This window comes from Corvus brachyrhynchos, unplaced genomic scaffold (assembly GCF_000691975.1).
Source record: "Corvus brachyrhynchos isolate BGI_N302 unplaced genomic scaffold, ASM69197v1 scaffold10, whole genome shotgun sequence".
In the NCBI taxonomy this organism is placed as follows: domain Eukaryota; kingdom Metazoa; phylum Chordata; class Aves; order Passeriformes; family Corvidae; genus Corvus; species Corvus brachyrhynchos.
In genome coordinates this window covers 4,367,687-4,375,640 of record NW_008236180.1, presented here as the reverse complement: position 1 = coordinate 4,375,640, position 7,954 = coordinate 4,367,687, and positions in this window count along the sequence as shown.

Here is a 7,954-nt window from a genome sequence, read left to right as displayed (position 1 = left end):
GGCAGGTAACATGAGCCTTTTCTTTGATTTAAGGCCTCAGTCTCAGCTCCAAACTGCAGCACTGAATGCCCTCACACAGCTCCCAGGACTCAGCACAATTCATTGCCCCGCACTCCTGCCCAACCTTTGCCAAGAAAAGACCCCTGTGAGCCAGCACTCCACGCAGCTCAACGTTCCCACTTGCAGGAACACAGTAGCTCTGCATCAGGGTGCTTTTTTCCAAAGGAAAGGAATTAAAACCTCTGTAGGAATCAAAATATACTGAAAAAGTAGAACCCAGCTTCTTCAGCAATTCTCCTGCATTCATCCCCGATTCCAGGAGTGTTGGTTTAGCCCCCTCTCAGGGCACAGGAATGCTGCTGGTTCCAGGCAATTATCTCTGTTTACTGCAGCAGGGCTGTGTTCAGTGCTGCAAATTTAGCTTCCCAAACACACATTTAATTTAAGATCTAATACCGGATGTTAATTGTATATTGCACAGTAAACGACTGATCATTAAAACATATTAATTGAGGTTTAACAGCTGTGTAATAGATATTACATCTCATACTTATCAGCAAATATGATTTAATAATTAGTTAAGATGGGATATATGGATGGGAGGTGTAGCATGGCTGGCTGGATTATGGTTCTACTTTGTTCATTTGCTGGCCTAAAGATACTTTTCCTTATCACATTTAGAGAGGAGCTGGGCAATCACCAGGGAGATCATTGAATGGTTTGGGTTGGAAAAGACAAAGGTAATCTCATTCCAACCCCTTGCCATGGGCAGAGACACCTTCCACTAGACCAGGTTGCTCCAAGCCCCATTCAACCTGGCCTTGAACACTTCCAGGGATGGGGATGTTGAGCTTTGTTGTTCACCCCTGAGACAAGTCCCAAAGAGTTTGTAATCTCTATAAAAAGAAAAATTGAGGGGTCATGAGCAGTTTCCTCCTCAGCTGGGGCTGAGCTGTGGGGACCTGACCCCATGGCTGTGTTTGCACAGCTCACAACATTTGCTTATGAGCTCTCCGCTCCTTATCCCCACGTCATTCCCAGCCGTGGCTCCTCTCACGGCAGCACAGAGCCAGAGGGTGCCTTGCAGCACTACATGGCTGTCCAGAGACCCAACAACTCATTGCAGCAGTGAACTGCATTTGTGATTCCACTGCCCCAACAAACACAGTGCTGGCTTAACCCACCCTGCTCCCAAACCACACGCTGTGATGTCGGGAAATCTGTGATGCGCACTCTGACCTTTTATTTTCCCCTTACCCAAAGGAAAGGAAGGGTTTGATTTCAGTAGGAACAAGCCTTTCTAGTGCTTTCCCTGCCAAACAGCCCCCTGTAGTACAGTGTGCCTTGCTGAGCCACTGGCTCAGCACCAGCACAGCTCTGAGGTGTTTGGTGCTGACAGCAAAGTACAGCCTGCTCAGCTCTGCGGGTCCTGGGGCACAGGGCACCGGAGGGGAGCACCACACTATGCCAAAGGAAAGAGGACAGGGCACTGCCAGCACCGTGCTGCTGCTTCCCCATTTCCAGCCACAAGAACCTGCCCCTCTCCTTCCAGCCATTCCTGCAGCCCAGGGAGCATCCCCTGCCTCAGCTCCCTCCTCCAGCACTGCCTGAAGCACAGTGACTCACACTCCTCTTCCCAGCCCCTGCCACCTCACCTCTTGGCTCATCCTGCTTCTGGTGCTGTCGGCTGCCCAGGCAGCTGTGTCAGCCCCTGTGGTCACCTCAGCTGTGCCAGCTCATGCTTTGTCCTGTCATACCTGGCACTTTCGAATGCTCTTGAACTCTTTGTCAGGCCCTTGATGGGAACAGGGAATCATCCCCTCCCCACAGCCCTAGGACAGGACAGTGAGCAACTGGCTGAATCACAAAAAGATTCAAATTTCCCAAGCACAAAAACACGCTGCAATGGGAAGAAGCATGGAAAACTGGTCCTTGGAGAGGGAGCAAAACCCTCAGTGGTGGGGTTCATTAACAAGCTCAAAATCCACCAGGAGCAGGGTACAGACACCACCCTGCTGTGGGACCTGGCATCCCCAGACCCTGGTGATGGTTGTGCTGCCATCTGGGGTCCTCTTTGCACCCCTGCCCAGCACCTCTGCACACCAAATTGTGCTCTAGGGAAGGACCAACATTCCATCCTGACCCTCTGTATCACCCAGGGCTGCAGGAGCCAAAGCCCTGTGCGCCTACAATGCCAGGGAAGCAAATGAGGCTGCGGCGTCTCCTCATTAAGAGCAATATTCATGCTCCAGTGTTCATGGCCAGTTAATAAGAGTTTTTATTAGAGCCTTTTTTCTTTTCCTGCTCAGCGGCAGGGCAGCAGAAGGTATAAAACGAGGTGGTTTTCACCCTCCACCCTTGTACCACTTGTGTACTCTTCGAGAGAGGAACAAAAGCTGCGTGCCCACAGCACCGCTGCTGTCTGCACGGTGTTCTTAAGTATTGATCAAAAAGATTAAAGAGTGAACATTGTTCAACATCCCATTTTCCCCCAGCTCCGTGGGGGAGCTGTCAAAGCACAAAGCTGCTCTGAGTGTGGTGAGTGAGGCCACCAACAAGAGGGGAAACAAAGACTGGGGTTCTCCACCAGAGAATCCTTTTGGTGTTTCCAAGGCCCAGGGCAGCAGCAGGGCCTGGAAAATCTCTTGGCCAATGTAGACCCCTCCAAGATAAGAGCAAGACCTGAGTTGTGGATTTCTCTGCCTCCTGCCTTGGCCCTGCCAGCCACTAAGTGTGAATGTTCCTACTGCAATTGGAGGAACCTCACTGAGATGGCTGATAATTCCTCTCCAAACATACCTGAGCCTGAATTAAAAGAAAAAATAACAATATTAAAAAATAAAAAAGTAAAAAATCAAGCAAGTCCCAGCATATCACTTCCAAATGATGAGCACCATCATCCTCCTTTCTGCCAGGCTTATTCACAGCAGGGACCACTCCTGCCACTGGCACCCTCTCCAGCATCCATCCTTTTGTACATGCAAAGGGAGCCATTCCCAGCCACACTCATCCACGCGTGCCCAGCGCATGTACAAGCAGGCGTGGGAGGTGTCAGGCATGCAGGAGAGCATCTCCCAGAAACAGGATGTTGCTTCTTTCTTCTTGCACATTTCCCTCATTATTTTGTTCTAATTTGCCTTTCCTGGTACCTTCTCTATTCAACAAAAGCCAAATGCAAACGGCGTCCCTTAATCTCCAGAACAGCAGCTCACTGCTGAGAAAATAATATAGATGTAACTTCCAGCATCACACACTTTCTTTTCCATTTATATGCAAATGCCGACCTTTCACCCAAGCTGTCTCAAAGAAGTATTTCCTTAAAAATGCAAATAGCATGTTGCAGGCGGTTACTCTGGCTGAGTCTTTCTTGTATTATTATTATTATTTCTTTTAACCTTACCAGCACTGTAAAACACAACAGCTAAACTGCACCCTGGCAATAATTACTTTTCATACCAAATTGAAAGCCTCTGTGGAGCTGACGTGTCGAAACACCAGCAGGAGAATTCAGTGCACATAAATTCTTGGAGATGCTTTTGGAGAAGCATGTCTTGGACCAGTGGGAAGGAAGCAGCCCAGAGACGCGTTGCTGCTGAAGGAAACCACCTGATGGCTCAGGGTAAGGCTGCAAGAGTCTTGTAAAACCCTTCCCATGGTGCTGCTGATGCACAGGAGCCCTCGGGAGTGGGAAAACAACCTGTGTAAGCCAGGGTGAGAACAGGAACAAGGAGTGTGTCCACTGGCAGTGCCAGTGTTGGGCACGGATGTCCTTCCCCACCTGAGAAGGTCTGGGAAGACCTTTAGGGCTGTGTGTGCTCTTTGCTGTACCAAGGGGCTCCAGTGCAATATTAGGACTCCTGGGCCTGAAGAGGAACAAGGAGAAAGAAGGGTGGCTGAAGAAGGGGCTGGTGAGAAAGGAGCCACGATGATTCAGAGGAACAAACGAGAGTTGAGGATTTTAGCTCCAAGACTCCCCCGATTCACCTCTCTTTCTCCCAGCTGTTGGGACAACCTCTGGGGAGAGCAGCACAGTGCTGCTCCACCTCCACCATGGCAGCAGCAGTCACAGCACCAGCTCTCTGCATCTCCTCAAACATGGGCATGGGGACAGGGCCGTCCCCCCAAACTGGTGACACAAGCCCACCCCAACAAGTTGAGGGGTGAAAGGAGGCGTCAGCAAGTGCTGAAACCAAAGTCCCCTTCCCCACAGCTGCTGTAAGCCTGCACAGGGCAGTACTCCCAGCATGGATGGATGTAAACAGACTGAGTTGGAGGCATTGATCCAGCTTGAGTATCTGACACACTGCATCCAAACCTCTCTATCATCAGCTTGGAAACTAAGGGATAAGGGAAGAGAGAGCCTGAGCATGGTGCTTGCACAGGGGGGTACAAGGCTGAGCACTGAGGGGAAGCCAAATGTAAAAAGGCCACTACAGACAACCTTCCTGGGATGGAGCAGCACAGTGTTCAGTATCTGCTTCTGAGAACAAAATACAGATTTCCTCAGCGTGCAGGAAAAGAGTAGAAGAAATGGGAAATATGAGCTGGTCTTTCCTCTACCACTTTAGCTATCCATAGATTTAGCTGTCAATGATTCTTGAGTTCCTTCTGAGCTCCAAACCTCCTGAGATGCCCCAGTGCTGACTGTCACAGCCCAAGTTACTTTGAATCTGCTGTGGCACCTCACCCTCAGCCCTGTAGGTTCTGGGTAAAAACAACTGCAAAACCCCAAAAGCTAAAACAAAACTCCACATTGTTTCTGCCCAAATTTGGCCCAAGCTGGGCATGCAGATGTGTTTGTGGAACACAAACCTCCTTGCCCCCAGCACAGGACTGGGGTCCATCAACAGTGTCTGCTCAAGGAGGTGTTTTCCTGACAGGGATTTCTACCACATGTGACACCAGCTCGGGCAGAGGAGGGAGAAGCTGCCTGGAAGAGCCAGGGAAGGGGCTGGCAGTGCCTCTGACGCAAAGTTAGATGACTAAATGGACTACTTCCCAGCTGCCAGCTTGTCTTTATGATATTAAGCCTTTTCTCTCTGCTGCCATATAAGAAGTGAAAAGTTGACACGTAAGCGTGTGTCATATGGAGTCAGGGAGACAGAAGCAATAAGGCATAAAAGGAGGTGAGATCATCGTGCAGCAACAACTCCCCAGGGGTATGAGGCAGCTCTGCTCAGTGCCCGCTGGCTCTCAGCCCCCACCAGCATCCCCCTCCCAGGCTTGGCACACTCAAACCAAGACAGAACCCCCAGACCAGGGCCAGGCACAGGGTGCCACGCTGCCCACCACGAAATGAGGCAATTAATGCCTTCTGAAGGGTCAGCTCATTAAACAGGAGTCACCACTGCAGCACGAGTGTCACAGCCCCCCAGGATTATTGCTGTTGAATGGGCCGGCTGCTGTGCACCATTTGCCTGAAAAAAAGGAGAATCATCAAATATGTTGAGTTTATAGCCCTGCTGGCACCGCTCTGAGCACTCCTGCGGGCTCTGTGTAATTGAAATTAAATAGAGGCGAGTGATACCTTTCTGTCCTTCCTGCAGCCTTCACTTGCTTGGGAATGCAGTGCAGGGACAACAAGGAGGAGGGTGAGGCAGCAGCTGGATGCCCATGGGCACTGCTCTTGGAGCAGCTTTCATCCCCACTTCCAGCTCCTTTCATGGGCTGAGCCCTCTGTGCTGCATCGGTTTTGTCCCAAAACTGAGCCAGGAGCAGGGAAAGCCCACACAGTCCCACAGGTACCCTCAGACCCCACAGCCAAGGATCAGCTTCTACCCATCAAGCTGGAAGTTTCTCTCTCCTCCAAATAATTTTCTCCCAATCCTCCCGTTTCTGGCAGGGTGTCCTTGCTCGGTGGGTGAGTGCAGAGGGAGCAGCCAACCTGCCAGAGCCACCTGCCTCCCTGGGAGCCAGGAAAGCTGCTCCATGATGAGAGGGAGTTGGAAGTTTCTAGGGAATGTGGGACAGGAGCTGACAACTCTGTGCTCTGCTGAGACACCGCAGGCAGAGTTAACCGTTTCGAATGTCATTTTTTTTAAAGCAACAACATTGCTCACAGGCACGCTTTTTTTTTTTCCCCCTCCACTTTCTTTTTTTTTTCTTTTTTATTAAATAAAAAATGGAGCAGCTCTCTCCAGAAGGCTATTAATCCTCTCCTGTCACTTGTGTTCTTGGAGAGCGCGTTTCTCTGGGCAAAAGCAGCGAGTTTCTCACTGACTAATTACATCAAAATATTGAGGGCAACAAACAAACCTTTAACTCCACTTGCCAGAAGCTCACTAGATGCAAAGCTTCAGAATTATGGAAGAGAAACGGATGCACAAGCAGGAGAAGCTGGGACTCCAGACGTGCTCATGGCCACATCAGCATTTAGAGGGATGAACTCTTTCCTCTCTGCAAAGCCACTCAAGTTTGGCTAACTTTGCCCAACATAACTTTACCCAGAATCTCATCCACCCAAGGACTCTGATTTCCTACAAATAAAGATTTTTTTTTTCCTTTGCCATGGAAGTGAATTCATTTATTTTCCTCTCATTCCCACACAGGCACTGGGGCTTTGTGTGCAGAGCAAGGACTGGACACATGTTCCCCAGAAAGGCTGAGTTTAGGCTTTAGGCCCCACTAGAAGGCAGTTTTAGGCTGAAATCAGACAACTTTTCTCAAAGCCTACCTGACACCTTCACTTATCCTAGCAGCTCACCAGAGCAGCCTTTCTTTGGGACACAGTATTGCAGATTTGACCCTTCCCTGCCCCAAAACTTTTGCCAGACATTCAGCCAGCAAGGTTTTGGCATTGACAATTCCCATCCCATCACCCTGTATCGCCCACACAGCCACAGTGGGAAGAGCCAGTGCTAAAAGGAAAGCCTAATTCTGCATTTAGGTGCTAAACCTGATGTGCTTCCAAGACAGTTTGGATAGCCAAGAGCTGAAACAGGTGACTTGAATGCAAGCTTTGGCCCCAGACCCACAGCTGCCACAGAGCCACTGCCTGCCACCCCCCAGAGCTGCATCACCCAGGCTGGAGAGCATGAGGAGCAGGGAAATGCTCCAGCTCTGAAATGTGGGTTAACCAAAGGCAGCTGCTGGGGAGGTTTCTCTGCATTCTGGAGGTGTTTCTGTGCTCAGAGAATGGGGTGCTCACCACACATCTTAACCAGCCACACTCAGTGACAAGAATGAGTTGTTCAACGTCAAATTGTTGGTTTCAAGGGATTGTTTGAAAAAAGAGAAAAGATTTTCAAAAGTGCTCAGACTGTCACCTATAGATTTTGCCAGCAATAACTTGGTTTTTAAATACTGCGTGCAAGAAAGCTCCCCCAGAGCCATCTCTTGTACCTTATAATAATATTCACCAGGGGATCCTCCTAATGCTGGGTTTGAATCCTTTGCTGCTGAATGCACCCGACCCTGGACTTGCAGAGAGCGCTCAGATAAACGTGCCTGGGAGCTGTTGCTCAGAGAGACGATTACAGCCCTCAGCATTGATCAGAAAGGTTCTGATTGCACCCACAGGGAGCGAGAGGCTTCCCCAAAACTGGCACCAACCTCGCTTGCAGATGCTGTCCTAGGGAGAGCCACACGCTTGCCAAACAATTTCAAGCAGAGGAACGAAGAAAGCTGAGTCTCTACTGCAGTTTATATTTAATTAGAGGGAAGGCAGCTTACGCAGCAGTTTCGGAAACATATTGTCTTACAGCATATTGGATATTTGTATCTTAACAGCTCGACATCGATTTCTTTTATGTAAAGGAAGAGGGGGGAAGAGCACGGCGTGCCCTAAGTTGTGTAAGCTCCAAAGAGACGCCCGCACTGCTTGGACTAATGTTTGGAGTAATCAAAGGCGTGAACTCATGTATTATGGATGGGAACGAGAGTTTTCAGGCTTCTGCAAAAAGGAATCTCCAGCGTTTGGTATTTTGTTAGCAGCCTGGCACCATATGGCTCTCCC